Raw genomic sequence first — 24,574 nt, forward strand, 5'->3', positions numbered from 1 at the left:
ATCCCAATTATGCCCCGTGACTCAATAGATACATTTCACGATATGGTCATCGAAGATTTGAAACAACTTTACCATAAAGTGAAACACAGAAAGAGATACAGAAGCAGTAGAGAACAGGCTTACACAACTTTGGTTAATAAGTTAAGCAAGGACCAAAGTATCATAGTCACCATGGCAGACAAAGGCGGTAACGTCGTGATTTGGCCGCAGAAAGACTATTTTGATGAAGCAATGCTGCAATTAAACAATGGGACCTGCTACATGAGAACTACTATAAGATCGTATAACGAATCAAAAGAGGTCCTTAAAAAACTATTGTTTAAATGGAAAAGGGAAAACATGTTGTCCAAACAGGAATTTGACTTTTTAAATGTGGAAAATCCAGTACTGCCCAAACTATATCTTTTGCCCAAGGTGCACAAAATGGTGAGCCCCACCCCTGGCAGGCCCATCATCTCTGCTATCTCCAGTGTGGCTGAGCATATTGGGGAATACATTGATTACTTCCTTCAAAGTTTGGTGCAAGCATTGCCAACCTATATTAAGGACACTGGCCACTTTCTTAATAAGATCAAAAATGTTCCCTGGAGTGATGAACTACTATTAATCACCCTAGATATAGAATCACTCTATACCAGTATTAATCATCAAACTGGGCTTAGAGCGCTTGAACACTTCTTAGGAACTAGATCCATCAGTTGCTACAAACATAATAAGATGCTGATAGAATTGACAAATTGGTGTTTGCGTCACAATTATTTTATGTTTGGTAAGGAAATATATCTGCAACAGAGAGGGGTGGCGGTGGGTGCCTGCTTCTCCCCCAGCTACGCGTGTTTACACGTGGGCTGGTGGGAGGAGCAGGTCCTTAACATCACTTACAATGATATTATGGCGAACAATGTATTGCACTGGATGCGATTCATTGATGATGTTTTTTTGGTGTGGAGGGAGGATCAGACAAGTGCAGAAAATTTTATAAAATCACTCAATGTCAATGATGAAAATCTACATTTTACATCACACATCAATCAAGTAGAGGCAGATTTCCTTGATGTTAAGATATTTGTAAAAAATGGCAAATTATGCACTAAATTACATCGCAAGAGTACTGCCGGCAATAGTACACTCCATGCCAGCAGCTCCCACCCCCGTCACACCATTGACAATATCCCCTTTGGTGAGCTATTGAGGCTCAAACGAATCTGCAGCACTGATGAAGATTATGAACTTTGTGCTGCAGAAGCCCTCAATAGATTTCGAGGGAGGGGTTATAAAGAATCCGTCTTGAAGCAATCCATTGAGAAAGCTAAGAACAGACCCAGGGACTCTCTTTTATCTAATTCAGAATCCATCATGGAGAAAACATCAGATTCAGACATCAGTGCACCTAGACTGATATTGACATTTAATAGACAGGAACGCAAAATTCGGTCTATTATTAACCAAAGGTGGCCGGCTTTAAAAACTGACTTGGTGCTGGCACCTAGAATAGCGGCAGGACCCAACATCACATATAGGAAAGGCGTAAGTTTGAGAACCCAGCTGAGCAGAGATTTTCCTGAAGTGATTAAAAAAGACAATTGGATGGTTAAGCCTGGCTTCATCCGTTGTTCTAGCTGCAGAGCTTGTAAGTTCGGGGTTAACACTACCACGTACTTCACACCCTTCAGGCCTGATCCAGTGGAAATTAAGGGCAAACATAACTGCAAAACTGAGTTTGCAGTTTATGTTCTGACATGCACCTGTGGCTTAAGATATGTTGGCAGCACACGCCAACAGGTGCATGTCAGAATTTTGCAACACCTGCGAGCTATCGTCAATAACGACAGCACATACCCCGTGGCTCGACATTTTAAAGCTATTCACCATAACAACCTTGAATGCCTGACATATTTTGTCATAGCCTCCATACCCAAACCTATCAGGGGAGGGGACAGGGATCTTATGCTTAGGAGATTGGAATCTCAGTTTATCCTAGAACTGGACAGTCGTTTTCCTAACGGTCTTAACACAACTGAAGACCTCCATGTATTCCTGTAAAAACCATTTGTTGACCTTGATATATCTGGTTTAAAGCTTTCCTGCCATTACCCGCCCCCCTTTCCTCTCTTGAAGTCTCTTTATGAAATATATGTTTAATTTCATCTTTTTAATTTTGGCACATATGTTTGGAATCGGGTAAGAGTTCTTCTCTCACTCACCATTCATATTGGAAGAACACCATTTAGGATTTCTTCCATATTTTTCCCTCTGGGGGCACACATAATTTTGGATTCTCTATAGCACTTTAACATTGACACAGATAAAGGGGGCATGATGATAAGCAGTGGCAAGGCTTTTTCGTATTGTACGATTTACTTCAGTGACCATACATGAATAGAATACAAAATCATGATGGATATATAAAGCATTCATGCTGATATCAGATAAGTTCCTTATCTAACGAATTAGAGACAGTGCACAACCATGCATATACACCAGGTCTTAGCTAAAGAGCATGTATAAATACCTCTTTATGCACAGAGTGTTTTTGTTTACACATTCTAGTCATTGACTATTTAAACAACGTTGCACTTTATGATGATGGCACTTTAATGCATTTCTGTTTGCACTATTATTGCATCTTTTGCACAAATTTGCTGGTTGCGATATTTGCACATTGTCTCTGTTGCGTGTTTTTTTATAAAAATGAATAATATATTTTTATAAACCAAAACGTATTTATTTTTTTAAATATAAAATAAATTGTAATATCATCGTGATTTTAACATGATCATGCATTTATGCTGTTATAACTTTCATGTAATGATTCTTCATGGCAGTGATTTAGAGAAAAAAGACTGCTTAAGCCTAAGATATGTAGTGTGTCTTTTATGTTTACTACCACGTGGTTGTGAAAAAAATGCCCGGGAAAACTATTTGCATTTAAGCTATTGTGATTGTACTGACTAACGATCTGTGAACAAGGGCGGATGCCCGAAACGCGTAGGATCTGGTGGCTTGAGCGCTAATAAATTGTTTTTTTGGCCCATGACGAACGTTGGAGTGGCGTAGCTTCTTTTCGAGATTGCTGCGGCGGCGGCTGCGATAATTACAGGAGAGAGCTTCACTCTGTGCATATATATATATATATATATATATATATATATATATATATATGTATATATTCAAAACAGGTCTCCACAAGAATCTCAACAATCTAAGGAGAAGAAGGAAAAGCAGCACAACCAGGTATCAGCAGCTCAGTGAGTTTATTAGGTTTATCAAAAAGTTGACAACCATTAGTGCACAACAAAGACCAACGCGTTTCGTCCAAAGCCTTCAACAAGGTCATATAGTTCATGTGTTTAGACAATCTTTTTAAAGGAAAATCTCCCTCCAAAATCGGTTTCTCAATTTAAAGGTATATATATAGTTTTATATCCATTTCTGTTTTCCACCATCTTTTTAAAAAAAAATATTTTGTGCCACACAGAATTTCAGATAGTAACAACAACAACAAGTGGTATATATTTATGTCTATTTATAAAACACACAATTTAAAATTAAGAACATTAAAACCCTCTGTAAATGTGAAGGCATTTGAAATTTGAGGCAAAAAAATAGGTGGTGTGCTTGACTGACTTCATTAGCAGAGAAAGTAGAGCAAATACAATCTAGTAAGGATGATCGGTGAACTGAAGCACCGGTTTGTCCCAACAAAAGGAGAGCATGCATTAAGAGCAAAAAGGATTAAATGATATGCTAAAAACTATTTAAAATTGAAATTTAGATTTTTGCTTTTTGTATTAAATACAATATGTTTCTAATTTTTGCATTTGTTTAATTTATGGTGGTTTCTGTAATGTTTTGAGGTTCAAGTCGTAGAAATTGCTTAGGGGGCGTTCCTTTGCTCTCTGCAGTGAATCAGTGTAGGTCCACCAAAGTCCACCAAAGTCAGAAGATTAAGAACCACTATCATAGACTATTCTCAGCCATGTAATTCTTTAGTTATTACATTAAACATTAGATTGGGTACAGTTTTCCGTATGCCAAGTTGTGTGTTGTAAATCACCACAAAGGTGAGTGGGAGACAGTAATGCCACAAATCTTCTCTTGACAGCTTTGATTTTCTGTGGGAACAGTGATAAAACTAGGTTCAAGTGCAATTGAGACCTGCCATACAGACTTGCAGACTGAAGGACATTAAATACCTCTAATTGCAGTGACTTAGTATTTGAGTGGTCACAATAGCTACAGGTAAAGAAACTTATCACAATCATGTAATTCCTGAAGGTTTATAGCCAATCCTTCGTGATGTATTTGCTTGTGCCCAATCCCAGTAGACACATTGAGCTGTTAGTCATGCAGTTGTAGCCTGTGTAAAAATCCAGTTGCCTGTGTGCTGCCTCATTTGATTTAATGAAGTAGCTGCAACAGCCTGCATTTGGGCCGAAAAGGGGAGGGGCAGCACAGACCACAGACTAGCTGGTTGGTGTGAAAAAGGCCGCTTTATTGGAAACAGGTGTACCTTACAAACAACATCCCTTGGCCTGTGCCGTACCCAACTAATCCTCCCTAAATATTGTCTTCCTACCTTACCCCGCACCCCCTCCCCTAAACATGTTCCCCCTGCAACAATTATAAACACAACTTGCCATTCCTAATTTCTCTACACCTACCTAGGTAAACTTCTTATGTTCCTTCATAACTGTAAGCAACTTTATTATATCCCAAATGACCTAGGAAAAACGCCCCTGTCAACATAGCACACCACACCAGCACCTGTTCCAGCGACAAGCCCATACAAAATTCACCCCCCCCCGATGCACCTGCTCCCAAGCAAAACAACCTGAAGGGAAACGATTTGGCTAACCAAGACAATCCGGCAAGAAACCCTGAAAAATTGTTTTTAAAAAAGGAAAAAATTCTAGGGTGGGCGGGAGGGAAGAAAGAAGCCCAGAGACCTCCCACACCGGCTGTCGTGTCACAACCACCAAAATGGTGGCTCATGACACTAAATGGCCGGTTATAAACCCTTGCAGCCCAAAACCAGCCCAGCCCAACCAGCCCAAAAACAGCCCAAATAGCCCAACCAGCCCCCGGGTCCCGCTGCCACCCCACGGCCCAAATCTCCCCGGGGGGCAGGCCTCCCACTGGTCGGCCGCACCCCCAAAGCCCTATTGGGCCGAAAAGGGGAGGGGCAGCACAGACTATTGACTAGCTGGTTGGTGTGAAAAAGGCTGCTTTAATGGAAACAGGTGCACCTTACAAACAACATCCCTTGGTCTGTGCCGTACAAAACTAATCCTTACCAAATATTGTCTTCCTACCTTACCCCCACCCCATCCCCTAAACATGTCCCCCCCCCTGCAACAATTATAAATACAACTTGCCATTCCTCACTTCTCTACACCTACCTAACTAAGTAAACTTCTTATGTTCCTTCATAACTGTAAACAACATCATTATATCCCGACTGAACTAGGAAAAACACCACTCGAAAGTCATCCCTGCCGGCTTTCGACCCCCCGTTAGGCTTCCTGACGTTTCGGGTACCTGCGCACACCTATCGACCAGTCAAAAGCCTCCTTCAGCTGCACTATGCAAAGTTCCATGCCATATCGGCACAAATGCACCCCATCTTCCCTAAAGAAATATACTGCAGCATAACGCAGCTCCGGGTGCTCCATCCTCCCAAACCCCTCCTTGTCGCAAAAAATTCTCATGTCCTTGTTGATTTTCCTACGTGCCCTATCTATAGCTGCCGGCCACTCGGCCCCTCTCCAAATCCTCAGAGGTATAAATTCAGACCATATTATATGGCAACCTGCCCACTGCCGCCGAATCTCCAGTAAATCCCGCTTCATTTGTTTCATCAACGCCACGCCCTTGCATTGCACCAGATCGTTCTCCCCTAAGTGAATGGCTAGGACATCCAGGAAAATACCTCCCCTAACCACCTTATTTAATGCCGGAAATAGCTCGCGCCACCTCATGCCCCCTTTTCCCTGCCAATGACAACTGACAAGCCTAGGATCCAATTATAAATTGAGATTCCTGATCTTATCACATTCGGATTGCTCCGCTCGCTTCACAAAAGAATGTCCTAAAATGAGGATGTACAGTCCTGCTATGTCTGGCCCCGCCACCACACCTGAAAAGACACAAATGTAAGACAAGAGAACAGCACATTAGGCCTCCTCCTCCTCCATCCCGCAACCCCTCAACCTGATGTATGTCTTGTAGCAGTCCGATTTCCACCGCCCCAGATGCAGGAGTTCCTCCCTCCCCCACCCTTTTCGCGCTGCATCCGTCGCAGCTCCTAAGCAAAAAGAGTGCGTCCCAAAAAGTCTGGGGTCCTCACCCATAATGTGCAGGGCAAGACGAAGAACCCAAAGCAGCTGAGCCACAGTCACCCCTCTACCGTCGGCCCGGCGACAAACCTCCCTGGCCACGCACTCGCCCCGGACGCCAACTCCCCCCCCCCATACAGCTGGGCACACAGCACGCTCCATCACCAGTCCCATGACACCCCACTTCCCCACCCCCTTTGGTCGGTCTTCGAGCACCGTAACAGGACCGCCACTTCCCTGGACCGCAATTCCTCCTCCCCCCATTGCAACCCCTGCTTACCTCTTGGCCCTACTAGCTCCGACACCCAAAATGCCCCGAAATACATCCATGACATGATTGTGGAAAACAAAGTGACCTCTTCCCGTTTGTGGCAGATATTCAGCATGAGCCGTATCAAGCTGCCAAGAATACCTGTCGTAATGGTATGGCGCTGAAGGGCCTTGGTACCCCTTTCCCGCACCCATCCTTCCAATAGACGTGCACCCAATTCCCCCGCTGACAGTGCATAGCCCCACCACATCTTCCCCACAACATCTTCCCCATGAAAAGCTATGGCCGACAGTTTCCCTGCAATCGTCACTTTTGACATCCCCTGTCTATCATTGCCAAAATAAACTGTACTACCTGTTCGCCCAGCACCCATCGGCTGTCATGTTGCCCTGCGCCGCTGTCCAGAAATTCTTGCCATGCCTGCTCATACACCTTCCATGTAGAAGCGGCCACAGACCCTCTTACCAGCTGTACGACCTTTTCTCTCCTACTGACCACAGCCCCGCTGGCACCGGCGTCTTTCATTCGTCTGCCTCCGTGGCTAACCTATGGAACCTCTGCCACTGTGAACGAGACAAAGCATCCGCAATGTCATTGTACACCCCCGGCACATGACGGGCTTGAAACAAAATGTCATGTTCCAAACATTGCAGTACAAAAACCCTCAACAACTTGAGCACGTGTGGATCCCTGGTGGACTGCCGAATGACGACATGTACCACCGACATGTTGTCCACCTTGAATATCACCTTTTTGTGCGCTAGCTCCAGCGCCCACACCATCACTGCCACCACTAGTGGGAACATTTCCAGGAACGCGATGCTCCTCCCTCGTACTGCCAATGTGGTGGCCAGACCTCCGCGCACCACCTCCCCTGCCAGTACAGGCCGAAACAGCCTACCCCCGCCGCATCTGAGGTGATGGTCACGTTCCATTCCCACTCTTCCGGGGGAGCCATAGGGATACCGTTAAAGCGCTCCAAAAACGCTCGCCACATGCGCAATTCCTCTTTCGTACCCGCCGACAAGCGCAGGTGATGATGCGGCAGTGTCAAACCGGACAGGGACAACCCCAAACGCCTACAGAAAGTGCGCCCCGCCCGCACCACTTGGCACCCAAAGTTCAAATGCCCTAAGAGAACCTGCACCTCACGCACAGTCACCTTCTGTTTCGCCAACAACAGCATGTGCACATTCTTGTCCCCCGGCAAGCGTGCCTCCATGGTCACTGGGTCTAGCTCTATTCCCAGAAATGACAGCACTGTGCTGGGGCCTTGTGTCTTCTCTGGTGCCAGGGGCACACCCAGGTAGCTCATGAGCTCTGTTAAACTGTACAGCTGTTTCTGGCAGTCCGCCGAACCGGGCAGTCCCACCAGGAAAAAGTCATCCAGGTAGTGCGTCACCGTCTCTTTGCCCGTGCACCACGAAAAAACCCACTGTAGGAAGGTACTGAAACGTTCAAACAAAGCGCACGAAATTGAACATCCCATGGGCAAAGCTTTGTCGACAAAGATGGACCCATTGACCTGAATCCCGAGCAGTTGGTAATTCTCTGGTTGTACCGGTAACAGCCGGAAAGCCGACTTGATGTCACATTCAGCCATGAGGGCCTCTGTCCCCAATGTCTCAACCAAACGTCGCGCCACATCCACTGAGGAGTAAGACACCGACGACAGCTCGGCCGCTATGTAATCATTGACCGATGTCCCCTCCTGCAACGACAGATGCTGAATCAGTCAATGCTGACAGGATCTTTCTTCGGCACCACCCCTATGGGAGAGATGATCAGGTTCCGAATAGACGTCTCTTGAAAAGGGTCTGCCATCCGCCCCTCCTGTACCTCCTTGCCCAGTTTTTCCCGCACCACCGTCTTATGCATATTGGAAGATTTCAGGTTTTCAGCCCACCTGGCAATTCTCGGACCCTCGTACCCCAGCCAGAAACCCTCCTGAAACCCTTGCTGTAGCAGCCCCACGTCTTCGGTCCGTGGGTAAGACGCTAAGAAGGTTTCCAGCCACTCCTGTTTAACTGGCATATGAGCCTTTTCCCAAAGGCCCCTGTCCTCCCCTACCTCCCCTATCCCCTGACTGCTGCTCCATCAATGCAGACTGCTGGCCCTGACCTCCACCTGCCATCCCCCAGCATTGCACCACTGGGTGGTGCTTTGCGCATTTGGAACATTTCAGCCGTAACTTGCAATATTGCCTTATACAAGCGCCCATGTAGTCCCAACACGCCCCACCGCGGCACCGACAGTATTCTCTCCCTGTCCAACCCCACCACGGGTGGGGTGGGTTGGAAAGGGGCGGGGCGCAAGCAGTAAACCTCTGGCCGTGTATATTGTTTTACCGAACTTTGACCCCCCCATTGTCTGCTGATATAGATCCTAATCGATTTCCCCCCATTTTGCCTCCGGGTCCCAGGCCAAACGCGCTCTGAACTCCTCGTCGTAATGTATGTGACCTTCGCCCGCCGTATCACGTCCATGTATTTAAAAAGCGCGACCGACCTTTCCGGGTCCTTGTCGCAGTACAACTGGCAAAGATCAAGAAACCCGCCGACCAGTTCTCAATGTTCAAGGGGACCCGGGGTCGCCTGGCCAACTCAAGCTCTTCTTCCGTAGACCCTTCTTTTGCCGTCAGCTCCCGATGCCAGAGATTGAAAATATCCACGTACTCCCCCTTCCATATCTTCTCCTTGGTAGCCAACGACAAGTGTGCCCACAAGGGCTTCGCAATGCCCATGTACTGCAGCTTGCATACTGGCACATCGTGGCTCTCCTTACTGTCCTTACCCTCCTTGCGTGTCCGCCCCACCTTTGTGCCCGGGTCCCCGCTCCTGTTTGGACCCACTTCTTCCGGTCCCACCCCTGATTCCCTTACGTACATGCCTTTATTCAAACGTGCTCCTCCATCGTCCCCACCTCGCATCCGTGCCTACCGATACCCTGACCTGTGGGGCTCCGCCCGCTTCGCACCCCGCTCCGTGCCGCACCTTACCTGGTGTCAAGGACGGCGTCCGCACTGGATCCCGCCGCCTAACAAGTTGAGCAGGAGGGGCTGTCACTCTGTCTGCCTTGGGTCTTGGGCGAGCACCGCCGCAGCGACGCCACTCGATGCGCGTCGCAGGGGCCTCACCTTGATCTCAGGCTGCAATATATCAATACGGCACACATGCTCCAGCAAGCGGATGGCCTCCAGCACGCGGGGGTCATCGAACTGTGCCATTGCGGCCCGCAAGGTCCCATGCAGGTAAGCCCACTCTCTCAAACGCCGCACGCCGCTGCTGCCCACACGTTCCTGATGACACGATGCTACAAACCAGGGAACCGCCCGCCACTCCAAGACACCAAAACCGCCATGAAAGAGTCAGAAGCCAAGAAAAAAGCCCAGAGACCTCCCACACCGGCTGTCGTGTCACGACCATCAAAATGGTGGCTTGTGACACGAAATGGCCGGCAGTGTTGCCAGATTTTGAGCCCAAAGACCCTCAAGTATAAGCCCAAATTAAGCCCAACGCAGACCAGTTTCAGTCCAAAAACCAGCCCAAAGTCGAAACTCTCAAATTTTGCTAGAGTAGTCTTCAGAAAACATTTTAAGGACAAATCTAAATTCTATTCAATATGCAGATAGTGGGGGGAGGGTTACTGGGCACCTGTGTTAATAACTACTCATTTTGAAACCCAGTCACCACTTTTACTTTTCATCTGGTAATTCTGTCACCACAGAACCAAACCTGAACCTGGCATTCATGAATTACCTCTAGCTAGATACACATACATTAATACATCCACGCATGAAACATAAAAAACTCACAAAACTTACCTTAGCTACAGCTCTCCGAGAGGGAAGCCTCAGAGGTCCCACAAGGGTTGGGACTGCTGCCTTCCCTAATTGGCTGATTGGAAGGCAGTAGTCCCAACCTTATCACAGAGTGGGATGGGGTCAGTGATACTTCTGACGTCACCCCACTCTGTGACTAGGTGCCACTGTGACACTATGCCCTTTGTACTTCAGGGCTTAAAACTGAAGCGCCCAGGTCCGAGTCAATCAGTGGCACTCTCCTTCATTACAAGGGGAAGGGCCTCAAGGCACTTTTGCCAGACTGAGGACATGCACACAGGGCTGTGAAATTCCTCAACCTGGCAAAGCTCAGGCAGCCAGGAGTCTGCACATTTAGCGCATGTCCAGCTCCTGCCTGCCTGAACAAGAGGAGTGTCTGTAAGGCTGGCCTTTGTTCCGCCCCAACACCCATTGATTTTGACGCTGCACCCTATTTACAAGGGTGACGTAATTAGGAGGCAGTGCCAAAATTAGGACCAGGGAAAACCTGGACTTTACATGGCGAAGCAAGGACAAATGCTTAATTTCTCCTTGCTTTTTATGTTTTCTATGTGTGCTGCACTGTGCAGCACACATAAAAACAGCAAATTGCCATGAATGATTGTTCATGTGCAGGAAGGTGTCCCTTCCATGAACAATCATTTAAAAACAGATGATTTACAACTTCTATGTGTGCTGCACAATGCAGGACACAGAAGTTACATTTCGCCACTCTGGATTGTTTATGTGCAGGAAGAGACACCTTCCTGCAAATAAACAATCATTCCCTCCACGCTAGCACCCTTGTACCATGGTGCAAGGCTGCCTACATTGGCGCTAGGCAGCTGAGTTTAGCGCCAGTGCTAGGCAAAATGCAGGGATGCGCCGTACCATTGTAAATACGGCGCATTCCTGCATTTTCAGAAAGGCGGAGCGTGGCTTTAGCCATGTTTGCTTAATTCCACGCTTCGCCATTCCCTTGTTAATCTGCCCCTTAGTTTGGTGTGCGTGCAAATCCTGCATTGCCGATCCCTGATGAGGTGCACTACTCATGCTGAAACAAGGCCAATGGAGGCATCAATGGGTGAGGCGGACTGGCCTCTAGGGTCCTGTGACCTTAGTGACTGAGTCACTGCTGCGCTAGGGTGTGCTGCTTTGTAGGCCTGCCTGCAAGAAGACTGGAGGTGAACTTCAGTATCGATTGTGGTGGACAGGCCTGCAAGGTACTAAGACACCAGGGCTTCTAAAGGTCTAGCTGGGGTTTTTTAGGTTTACCATGGGAATGTGCTCCCTCAGGAGAGTGGTCTGGTGGACTGTTCGTGAAGGCTGAAGCTGGTTCCCCAGTACCAAATTCGGCAGCTCTGGCGTAGTGCCACATCCCCCAATGAACACCATACTATTTCACTGAGACACTCGCACTACCTTCAGCTACAACCCAATTGTGCCCTGCTATATATACCTGCATGCGACTCAATTCAAATTATGCATAAGGGTATTATGTTGCCTGTAAAAAAAAGTGCCTTCCTGGAAAAAGCAAACCCTCATGTGGATGCAAGATAAAGTAAAGCATGTGAAAAGTAAGTAGAACAACATGGTGACCTTAACACTTTTATACTCATTATTCAGAAATCAAGAGTGTTTTTGACTGAAACTTTAAGCACCACTACAGATCCCTGGAGGGGCCAGTATCACGGTCCATTGCTTATCTCCTTATGAACCGTGAGCAGTATGGTTTAAAAAGACTACATTTCTGAACACAGAGCCGTGGTACGTATTTTATAAACTAAAATAAGGAAAATAAGTGGATATGGATCACATTAATCGGTTTCCACTCCACCCATCAACCAGGTATTGCAGTACCTCCCGGAATGGTGCACCTCATCACCCAGGGAAAACAATGCTGTTCAAAGAAAGAAGAGCAAACAAAAAGTAGGGCTTCGCTGGCAAACTCTGTAAAGTGGCACTACTGTGTTTGGGTGTTAATATAACTAATCTGGCCACTTTGTGAATGCTCTGTAATGCTTTAGTTATTTATTTTTCGAATTTTGAACCCAGAGTGTGCAAATAAGATGATCAGAAGGCCAGAGTTCGAAACATATGGGTAAAGATGGGTGGATGTAAGGCAGTGGAATACATTTATAGACTTTTTTCCTAGCTACTTCATCTGTTCCACATAAGCTAGCAAGGGGTTTGAGGTAGAAGAGCTTACTCAGTTTAGTATGCATAAAGTCCGGGATTATTAATTGAGGTGATCTGATGTTTATTTCTACCAGCCGATGACTCTCGTTTTGAATCTCCTCCACAGGCACCTGGCACCAGTTTTTTTCTAGACCCTTTAATGGATATCCAAAGTGCTCTGCTCAGGACATTGAAAATGTATATTTTGCAGTATTTTTGAAAAGATGTCTCCCCACAAACATTTCAGGATTTAAACCACACTGATCCTGTCTCAAGCAGATGTTCCTTTTTGTCTGCCTGTGGTGCAAAGTTGTGCAAGAAATGTGGCCTCAATCAAAGTAAGGCTATCAAGGAGCAAGAGGCCCGAGGCTGCACTATGGAACAGAAAAATGTCAGAAACACTTCCAACAAAATTGTTTCTTTCTTTTTTGGATCCATTTCACAAGGGAACAAATGAAGCAAAGTAGAAGAAACAGACGGTGAGACGAAGCACCGTTTCAGCGAGAGAGACAGAAAGAGACGGGGCAGCTGACAGCGGCAGATCAGGAAAAGTGGATATTCCGACCACTAAATAAATCCTATCTTAATACACTGGCACCTAAAGAACCACCGCAACAGAAGCAGGCTGCACGATCGGACCCCGACTAGTCCTTGCCGCGCCTGAGACTCCTCTTCCGTGTACTGTGTGCGTCCAGAAAACCAAATGAAAAAGTAAAAAAAAAATGACGACAGGCTGCCCCCTCGCAAGACCATTGGTCTATTCTCTGTGGGGGCAGGCCATCAACAAGAAGCAGAGACCTCATACGTAGCATATTCACGCTATGAATGATTGACGGCTCTATTACCGATTCTCTGTGGGTGCCGCACAACCACTTATTTTGCGCACACTAGGACAAATGTCTCCCAATTTCCCGCAACCTGCCAGCGTAGTTTTTTCCCGCACAAATGGGAAAAATGTCGCCCAATTTTGCAGGAAAATGCCCAATCTGGCAACACTGATGGCCGGTTATAAACCCTTGCAGCCCAAAACTAGCCCAGCCCAAGCCAACCAGCCCAAAAATAGCCCAAATAGCCCAACCAGCCCCCGGGTCCTGCTGCTCCCCCTCGGCCCAAAACCCCGTTTTTGGGCCTGGTCGGCCACCCCCCCAAAGCCCTAGTCTTCCTCCTGCATTTGTGTATGCATATCCTGGTCTCCATTTCCAGGATTTGGGTTTCGAGGGCGTCCACTGCCTTGGTGTGTGTGGTAACATATCTAATTTTTAAATTGTGGCTTTTGCACATACAATTTCTCACAGGTGTCACATGTGGTTGGAGTGCTTTATTTTAAGCCTGAATTTCTATGCTATGTTCAAAGCTTTTTGCTGTGTCATGTATGCCATTATTTGTTATTTGGTGTTTGATTTTCTGTGACTTAAGCTTTGTGGAATTTAGGTAGGATTGTTGTTTCTTTTGAATCCATAAGATATTAAATTTGTATGTGTCTTTTGTATTTGTTGAGTGTGTTCTTGTTAATCACATGTGGGTTGTTACTGTTGTGATGGGTTGATAGTTGATTTACATGTTGTTTTATTTTCCAGTGAATTAACTTTAGGTTACTTCTGCTGAACATGGGAGTCCTGGGAAGGGGCCAAAAGGTCAGAGGGGACCCCCACCTCCAGCACGCTGGGCATGCAGCAGTATGGACAAGAGGCAGCGAGGACGGTGACGAGGGCCAGAAGATGGCGCCTGTAGCCAGGAAGGCAGCAGCCAACGGGTCTGAATCAGGCAAGGAGGAAGGCAACAATGCAGACAATGGTGAGACATAAACAAAAAGTGGCGCAGCATCAGGGGCTCAATGGGGTGATGCGGCACTGCCAGGGGGTGGGTCATCCATAGGGGGATTAGCAAACTATGCCATGCAGTAGGAGTAATGAACTCCACATTACAGGGGCAGCTAGGCCACATGGGCACCATGGGGTGGGATACAGCTGGGCAGGCCATGTCACACGGGGCAGGGTTTAGGCCAGCAGGTCCAAGGGCATGGCGTCAGACCTTGCCTCCCCTCCCAGCAGTATCATGGCGGCAATGGCCAGGGAAATGGGGCCCCACGCTTCCAGGCTACCCCCATTCAGCTATAAGATCTAGACTGTGGTTCCCTCGAAGCGGGCTCAAAGAAAGGGTAGCGAAGTTAAAGAGGGAGATACCCCAGTGGGCGAGAGAGACTCAGGTAACCAGCGAGGAGGAGTACAAAAGCTGGGGAGGCCAACAATGAGGAGACCTCTACAAGGATCAAAGAGCCAGCTCTGCCCAGGGGTACTGATCAGTGGTCGAAGTGGGGGAAAAAAAGTTGGGGAACTGTGGGTGGAGAATCAGAGGGCGGGAATAACCTGTGGACTGGATCAGTGGGCGGAATCAGAGGTGTGGCCAGAAAGAGCAAAACATCCCAATTTTTAGTATTTGCTTGGTATTTCACTGACCATTTACAACTTATTACACTATTAAATTCAACCAAGGGATACACATGTTTATTAAAGTTTGAATATGAGTTATTGACATTAAAATGTATTCACAAAGTGGGATACGTTTCCAATCAAAGAATGTCCCAAATACACTTAAAAGTGGAAGTACAAGCCATTTGTCTCCGAGCCATGCCGTTTCTGTCATCAGCACTTCTCCTCCCCTTTTCCACAAGAGCAGTTCAAACATGAATGACAAAATATCCCAGTTTGCAAATAATACACCATCTGCTGCATAATCTGATGATTTTAACTAATAAATTGTTTGTAGCTCAAATGGATCAAAAGTTACAAAAGAAATGTGACTTGTGTTGCTGCGAAGTGGAGGGACCTTTGCAAACGTTGACTGGTAACCTTTCTCACTGCTGCATTTGACTGTTACACTGGTACTAATAAGGCAAAATATTTACAGAGACATTTAATATGTATAAAAATGTCAAAATAATAAAGTATCAGAAAATATACTGCATGATGCTGCAGACTTTTTGTTTGCTGCATAATTCTGTCAACACTGTGGCACAATTATGTTCTCTCTTGCTGCATAACTTTACTTGCCCCAAAGCAGGCAGCACATGTTAAAAGTGCTTGTGCATGGAGCAGAGAGGCCGTTAAGTTTGCAAACTTAGGGGTATATGATCAAGAATGGCGTTAAAAATGATCGCCGTTTTTGCGGCAGAAAACTGCCGCTAAAGCGCCGATAATGGGCCTGATAATATGCCCTTGAAGTTCCAATAGAAGTCCATGTTCTGGTGTAAACATGGGCTTATATTGGAATTCTCCAAGGCATATTGTCAAGCCCATTATCGCCGCTTTAGCGTCAGTTTTCTGCCGCTAAACCGGCGATAATTTTAACGCCGTTCTCGATAATATGCCCCTCAGTTTGGTGTGCATGCAAATCCTGCATTGCCGATCCTGGTGGGTTTCACTACTAATGCTGAAACAAGGCCAATTGAGGTACCAGTGGGTGAGGCAGACTGACCTTAAGGGTCATGTGACCAAGTCACTGTCATTCTGGGGTGTGTTGCTTCGTTAGCCTGCCTGCAAGACTGGAGGTGAACTTCAGCATGGATTGTGGTGGACAGGCCTTCAAGGATAACCCACACTTGCTACTGCTAGGGCTTACCTTCTGGTGACACCAGGGCGTCCACAGTCTAGCTGGGCCTTTTAAGGTCAAGCATGGATATGTGCTCCCTCAGGAGAGTGGTCTGGTTGAGTGGTCATGAAGGCTGAACTTGGATCCCTAGACCCAAATTCGGCAGCACTGGCCATAGTGCCACATCCTCTGCCACACTGAACACCATACTGCCCCACTGAGAGAAACTCGCACTGCCTTCAGCTATAACCCAGTTGGGCTGCGCTATGAACACCTGGATGTGACTCAATTCAAATTATGCACTAGAGAAGTAATATGCTGCCTAAAAAAAGTAATACCTTCTTGGGAAAATCAATTACTAATAGGGAATGCAAGATTAAGTAAAACATGTGAAATGTAAGCATGAACAATGTGGTCTTAAAAGGGCGCAACACGGAGAAATGCTTTATTTCTCCTTGTTTTTGCTGTTTTTATGTGTGCTGCATTGTGCAGCACACACAAAAACAGCAAAACCCCATGCATGATTGTTTATGTACAGTAAGGTGTTCCTTCCAGCACATAAACAGTCATTTAAAAAATTAAACGTTGCAACTTCTATTTGTGCTGCACAAAGCAGAACAAATAGAAGTTACAAATCACCATTTAAGTTTGTTAATGTGCAGGAAGGTATACCTTCCTGCACATAAACAATCATTTCGCCACAACGCAGGCCCCCTTTTCACTATGGCGCAAGGGTAACTGCATTGGCGATAGGCAGCTGAAATTATCACCAGCGCAGGGGGAAACGCAGGGCTGCACCATATTGTTGTAAAGCAGCCCTGGATTTCAGAAGTGGCGGAGCGCTGTGTTAAGCCAAGAAGGCTAACACTGTGCTCTCTCACTTCTTTGTAAATATGCCCCGTTGTTTAAAGAAAGACGACAAAACAAAAGTGGCACTTCACTGGCAAACTCTATAAAGGGGCCCTAATGTGTTTAGGTGGGAATAAAACCAATCTGGCCACTTTGCGACCACTCTGACTTGCTTTATTCAGTTATTTTTAGTATTTTGAACCCTTTTTCTCTCCGCCCTGAGGCTGCCATTTGGAATAGAAAAATGTAATAAAAGGCATTGTGGCATGCTATGCCAGTATTTCTTCTCTGTTAGGTCTATTTTTATGTAAATTTGTATTAGTAAGACTATTGGTTCTCTTCATGTTCTAGTTCGGAACTCTGTTGAGTCTGTTTGAACTCTATTGGTCTTCATGCTCCTGGGCCCTTGGTACCCGCACTTTATCTTCAGCCTACAAATAAAGAACTACTAAATTCTTTATGAGAAGCGTCTTCAATACATTAGAGACATTTGCAGCAAAAGGGTTTCTTTCTTTCTTTTGATCCGTTTCACAGGGGAACAAATAAAGGGAAGAGAGAGTAAGAGCTGTTTCTTAAAGTCACGGAGCGAGACAAAAAAGAGGCAATAAGGGGAAGGCGTGAGATAGATGGGGCAGCTGCCAGCGGCAGAGCGTAAGTGGACACTGTCCTTGTCTTCCCTGGGCAAGAAGGAAGAGAGACAGAGTCCTTTTACCACGCGTACCGTTACCACGCAGGTTTTACAACTCAAGTCGTTACAACGACTTGCGTTGGGGGCGCTGGATAGTGGAATAGTTTAATTTACTATTCCAACTCCAGTCCCCGTGGATAGTAGGGAAGGTGTTGGATAGTACATTAAACTATTCCCTATCCTACAGCGCCCTCCAGCGCAAGTCGTTGTAACAACTTTCATTGTAAAACCTGCGTGGTAACGGTACCGCGTTGTAAAAGTTTCGTTGTAAAGGATGTTCCCCGAACAGCCGTGAATGGCCGAGACTTATCTATAAGCTTTCGCTATTTGTGTTTTCCTGGGACACATTTCTAAAAACAGAAAAGTAGGGGAACGGATTGCCAAGATTTTAAGAATTAGGGGCACGCTGTGTCGTTCCAATCCCGCCCACTTCGATCACTGGTACTGACCACGAAAATGTCTGGACTGGGGGAGGGCCGTCAAGGGGTGCAGAAGGAGAAGCCGCTAGTAAATACATCGGAACTTCCCCGGTGGACCCTCCCATTCTAGCATGGGAGAAAGGCCTGGCCAGTCTCGTCCCACTGGAGGTAAAAAAAGGAATTTGGCACAAAGGATTTATAGACATATTCTTTTTATTGGAAGTGCACAAGGCAGGGTTGGATCTGACAGTGCATGACAAAAAGGACGAGGACAGGCGGGATGGGTGTAAGCTGAGAGTTAAGAGGACTATTGAGAACTTGTTACGGGCCTTCAGAACCCTCTCATGTGTATTTGTGTAAAAATTCCCTCAAAGTGCAGTTGCACTCTTCCTGCATGAGCAGAAGGTACACAAGGCCCAACAGAAGTATCAAGGGGAACACTTGGTTCAGGTATGACAAGGGATTTAGGGGAAAAATGCAGACCTTGCCTGTGATAGACTGGGACCATCAGGACAAGGAGGGATTCACACGAGAGCCAACATTCCACACATTAGGGCAAAAAAGGGAGACAGAAGGGGATTCGCCAAGGCAGCAAATCGAAGACCTTCTTTAGGGGGAAGCCCGAGGGAGGGTGCAACACTTCCTCCTGGAAGTATGATAAGGACGAATGCAAGTGGGGACAGGCCTGCAAAATCAAACAAGCATGCAGTAACTGCGGCAGACCACGCAAGAATGTCAAAGAGACAAGGGATAGCAAAGGCACTAAAAAAAAGGGTAGTGGAAGGTCGCCAATAGCAAACCTGAGTTCGATCGCCTCTCTTCCCATGCTCATAAAGAAGGCAGGATTGATACGGCAATCGAGCAATTACCCAAAGCACACAAAGAAGCAGCTGCTGGCACATGGATTCACTATGGACTTCTCTATTCCATATCAGGGTTTATGCTACAACACCTTAATCTAGACCTGAAGTCTGTCCAAATGAACCCGGTGGTCACTAGGCAGAAGATAGACAAGGAAGTCAGTCTAGGCAGGGTCATGGGGCTCTTCCCTGAACCACCTCTCGATAATGTCATAGTCTCCCCACTTGGCTTGATGCAAAAGAAGGAGGAAGGGCAGTATAGGCTGATTCACCACTTGTCACACCCCTTGGGCGAAACGGTAAATGATTGGCTAGACCAAGAGAGCTGCTCGGTATCATATGCGACCCTGGATGAAGCCATTGTTTTGATGAAAGCCAGAGGTAAAGGGCCGCTTTTAATGAACTCAGACATCAAGTGAGCCTTCCACCTTCGACCAGTGTACTCAGACAGCTACCACCTGCTGGGAATTTACCTCAGGGCAGTTATTATTATGACAAGTGCCTCTCCATGTGTTTCAGGATCTTGTGTCTTACTTTGAAACTTTCCGAAGTTTCATCTAACAGGAGTTGGGGGTTCACCACCCAGCAGGGGCGTGGGTACACTACCTCAATGATTTCCTCTTCATTGGGGGCCCAGACACCACCTAGTGCAAACACCTCCTGGGACACTTTGTGGCACTGGCCAGGGAATTGGGGGTTCCACCGGCACAGGAAAAAACAGAGGGCCCTGTCACTCGGTTATCCTTCCTGAGGATCGAGTTAGACACAAAGGGAGGCATATGTAGGTTGCCTCCAGCCAAATTAGAAGAACTAGAGTGACAAGGCAGTACTAGGCGAAATGCAGCAACTGCTAGGCAAACGGAATTTGGCAAGCCACGTGATTCCAGCTGGGAGACTATTTGTAAGGTGCCTGGCATGGTTGACCATGGACTATCAAAACGGCACCACAGCATGAGGCTCAACCGAGGGGTGAAAGATGACCCCAGGCAGTGGGAGGAATTTCTGGAGGGGTTCAACGGCACTTTGATGTGGCGAGAACCCTAAGTGACAGCAGTGCAACTAGAATTGTTCACAGATGCAGCAGGGGACGAGGCTTCAGGACCATACTGGGGTCACCATGGGCAGTGGCCAACTGGCCAAAGCAATGGCATGCATCAGGGATAAACAGGAGCATCATGGTGCTTGAACTCTTTCCCATCGTAGTCGCGTTTGCAGTATGGGAATAGCAACTTGCCAACAGGCAAAGCACGTTATGGGTGGACAATCATATGGTGGCCCAAGCCCTGAATCTAGATGCAGCGCGCTGCCCATTCATGTTATGCTTGCTTTGACATCTGGTCAGGTATCAACTTAGGTCAATCATAGCCAGAAATAACCCAGGGTGTGAAAAAGCAGTAGCTGATGCAGTGTCTTGTTTTCAGTGGCAGAAATTCAGAACACTGAGTCGATCAGAGACCACGATACCTGAGAACCCCATTGTGGACCTGTATCTTAGATCAATCGGATCGCACCTACTTCTGTGACGATCATCAGTACTGTCTGACACCGGATCCACTGCTGTGGACCTTGAGTGTTGCCTTATTCAGGCTCGCGAACCCAGCGAACTAGCTGTGGGATTCATTATTGTGTTTTTAACTAAAAGGCATGTATGAATTGTCCTGAAGATGAACTCTGTATTCTGTTAAGGGGTTCGAAACGTCGTCGACCTGTGTACACTATATGCCTACAATTGCATCGTATAATTTGAAGCAATAGTGTATTTTCAAACTATGTCTGTATAACATGTATAAAAAACAGACTGCTCTAACTTGCCTTTACACCCACCCCCTTGTTTGTTTGCCCATAATGTGTTAGTTGGGCACCGGCTGGTGTCCAACTTGTGTTCACACTAAAAAAAATTATGTACTCTGGAATATCCAAAAATTAAAACTGTCCGGCTGGACAAAGAATATAGTAACTATCTAGTCTATATTTATCACCTTCTTTCTAATTTATAGTGGTTAGGGACCGTTGTCCTTGAAAAAAACGAAATTCAGAACACTGGCACCGCACGCAGACCCCACCATGACTCTGGTTCCTGACCAAGTGTGGAGCCTGGTATATATGACCTGACAATGCTGGTGGAGAATGCCTTTGCTCCAAAAACAGCCACAAAATATTGTATGTGCTGGGGGACATTCCAAAGGGTGACCGTCCCTCAAGAGCATCGTGGGGCGACAAGCAGCGATGTAGAGGCATTCATACATTGGGCCTTCTCAAGGGGAATGTCTAAGGCATGGGCACCAACACACATTAATTCGGTGTCCTATTATGTGAAGCTCGCAACAGGGAATTATCCGGCCGGTACTTTCTACTGCAGGGCAGCCTTGAAAGGGTGGGCCGGCTGCAACCAACGCATAAGAACAGGAGGCACCCCATTGATTTTGACATACTGCAAGGGCTGCTCAAAGGATTGCATAGTGTATGCGGGCAAAAATAGGAAGTCACACTCTTTAAGGAGGCATTTACGCTGGCGTTCTTCAGGGCCTACAGAGTTATCAAATTAGTTGCTTTTAAGTACAATCCAGGATCAGTGACCTTAAGAGTGGAGGATTTATGCATGGGCAAGAGGCACATCATAATATACATATTCTGTTCCAAGATGGATCAGGAAGCCAAGGGCAAGTACACACACCTAGATTGCCTGGAGGACAGCGACTTCTGCCCAGTACTCCTCATGTATACCAGAAGGAAGAAGAGCAAGATTGGTGCCCACTCTTCAGACACAGAGTGGTTTCTTTTCTTAGCTACTTTCAGTTCAACGCAATCCTCAGGCTGGCACTGTGCAGGTCAGGCCTCCGTCCCATGAAATTTGGGTCACACTCATTCCGCATAGGCACAGCAAGGAGAGCGGCACTGGATCGGCTTAGCAGGACTTTGGGCCTCGGGCACATTCAGAGGATACATCCGGCCCACAACAGGCTCTCTGGGACATGGGCGTAGAGTGTGGATTCTGGGACATTCTTACGTCATGAGGGCCCAGCAGTGGCGTTGACACAGAAGACCTACAAAGGGCTCTGGTTGCAAAACACAGCCGTGATATGGCTGGGCAGGTCGTGTATGAAATGCGAGCAGTTGCTACCTGCCATCCAACACACGCTGCACCGTTTCGGGAAAACAGATGCAGTAGTAGTTCACCTCTGGGAATGACTTGACAAACGTGGGAAGAAGGTACCTGCTAGAGGCTATGATATCCGGCCTCATGGCAACTCTCAGGCTAATTCACCCAGCTGAGTTGGTCTGGTCTGAAATCATAGTTCGCTGTGAATGGGGGGGGGGAGCGTGGAAATGTCCAGGCAAAAGCTGAACATCTCTATGACTAAGGCATACAAAAAGGGGTGGGGTTATGCATGACATGGGCTAATTAATCCAAAATCCCAGGGGTAATATGAGGCAGAAAGAGTCTGCCTGACCGGGGTAGGGATGGTTCTGTTTGTTATGTTATGTTAGTGGGTTTTCTAAAGCGCACGGCTGCCCCAGCGAAGGGGCGTCCCGGCGCTGCCAAATCTGAATACCACAACATACTCTATCTACTCAACATAGTGGGGGTGCTGGAACAGCTGGGTTTTAGCTAAAAAAACCAAGAGGGAAAGGGAGAGCTGCCTGAGGTCGAGTAACCACAGGCAGCGTGGCAAAGACAGCACAGAAGCACAGCTAGGACGCGAGCAAAAGTTCATAAAGAGGAGCCGCTCAAGTAGGTATCCTTGGGATGGCTTACGGCAGGGGAATGGGGGGAACAGGCGAATGGTCAGTGAAAGGGATCAGCACAGTGCGGTCACGGCATTTGCAGCCTAGGCCAGGCACAGAGCCGCCCACACAGATCGCGACAGCAAAGTGAAGCCTAGGGACAGCATAGGTGCTAGTTGCCCACAAGGAAGAGAGGTTGTCGCGCAAGGCTCTGTCAGAGGGTGCTGTCAAGGCAATGGATTAAACAAACCCAGTTGTAACAATAACAGGCGTACAAGAAGGGTGATTTTTTTGATGTGTTCTGTTGATACTTGACTTGTGAATAAACTGTCGCCATTTTGCACCAACAGGAGACTACTGTGTGTAATTTAAGGTACAGAAGCCCACAGAGGGACACTCACCCGTCTGGGAGGCGCTTAACCTGTCGCAAAAATCCAGTTGCCTCTGTGCTGCCTTATTTAATGAAGTAGCTGCAAAAGCCTGCATGTGTCCCTCCTTCTTTTGTGTATGTATACCCCGGTCTCCATTTGCAAGAATTGGGTTTTCAAGGGTATCCACTGTTTTGGTGGGTGGTTGTGATGACATATCTAATTTTTAAACTGTGCCTCTTGCACAGAGGATGTCCTACAGATGTCTCATATGGTTGAAGTACTTATTTTTTAAGACTGAATTTCTTTGCTAACTTCAAGGCTTTTGCTTTGTTACTTACACCATTCTTTGTTATTTGGTGTTTGATTTTCTGTGCCTTAAGCTTTTGTTGAATTTGTGTAAGATTGTTGTTTCTTTTGAAGCCATAAAACATTGAGGGCCTTATTTATGAAACCCTGAGTCACATTTACGCCACTATTGCGTCACATATTGTGATGTTGTGGCGGCATCAATAATGCGCCACATTGCTAGATATTTAAAAAGTGACAAATCTAGGCAGATGCTTCACTTCGTAAACCCCTGCACTACATTATACCTGCGTCAGGTATAATGTATGCAGGGTGGGAGTTCCCCAGCATCAAAGCCTCATAGTAAGATTTCAGTGCACCACTTCTAGGATGCCATTGCCCCAAAACCTTACACCTGCCTCATGGCAGGCGTAAGGGTGACACAGGCGCTTTCACATGGGGCTTGCCGCATGTGAAAGGATCAATTGCTCCAGTTGCGTCTGTTTTCAGACATACCCCAGCAAAGCGTCACTTTTGCGGCTACAGATACGTTAGTAATACTGACATATCTGAACTCCTTGCAACATGATGCACCATACTGTAAATACGGCACATCCACTGTGTCACAAGGAGAGCGCACTGAGAAGTGTTGTATCACTGCTCTGTCGCAGCGATGCAACACTTCTCATAAATAAGGCCCTAAATAAGTATGTGTCTTTTGTATTTACTGTGTTTGTTCTTGTTAATTGCATGTGGGTTGCTGCTGTTGTGATGGGTTGATAGTTGAATTACATGTTGTGTTTTCCCCTAGTAAATTAACTTTATATTACTTGTGCGTGGGTTTTTCTTCTTGTGCTCAAGTGCAATAGTAATCAGCAGGGAAAAGCGAATTCATGTAAATGAACAGCAATCATCACCTAGGTCCCACATCCTTTTGTGTTGGTTATTACTTTGTAATTTTCTGCTCCATGTGGGCTTGTTTGACTTGCTAATGCCCTTATTAGGTGATTGTACTGGCTATTTGTTATAAATTCTTCTTGGGGGAGGAGGGGTTAAAATCAACATTTTACCATCTAGTGTTTCCCACAATGTATATATCTGCATCTAAATGAAAAGGAATTCACATTTTAACATTCTGAAATGCTTTGTAAAGAAAACAACTGCTTTCATTAAAGATTGTG

At 46.6% G+C, this 24,574-nt stretch overlaps 1 long non-coding RNA gene across 1 annotated transcript; it reads left to right on the forward strand.

Moving 5' to 3' along the window:
• Positions 1 to 3,178: 3,178 nt before the first annotated feature.
• On the forward strand, positions 3,179 to 23,788 carry LOC144785105 (uncharacterized). The gene is made up of 3 exons (XR_013601761.1): positions 3,179 to 3,248; positions 14,185 to 14,401; positions 23,088 to 23,788. It is a non-coding gene; the product is annotated as an uncharacterized LOC144785105 (long non-coding RNA).
• The last annotated feature ends 786 nt before the right edge of the window (positions 23,789 to 24,574 follow it).

This window comes from Lissotriton helveticus, chromosome 10 (assembly GCF_964261635.1).
Source record: "Lissotriton helveticus chromosome 10, aLisHel1.1, whole genome shotgun sequence".
Taxonomy (NCBI): domain Eukaryota; kingdom Metazoa; phylum Chordata; class Amphibia; order Caudata; family Salamandridae; genus Lissotriton; species Lissotriton helveticus.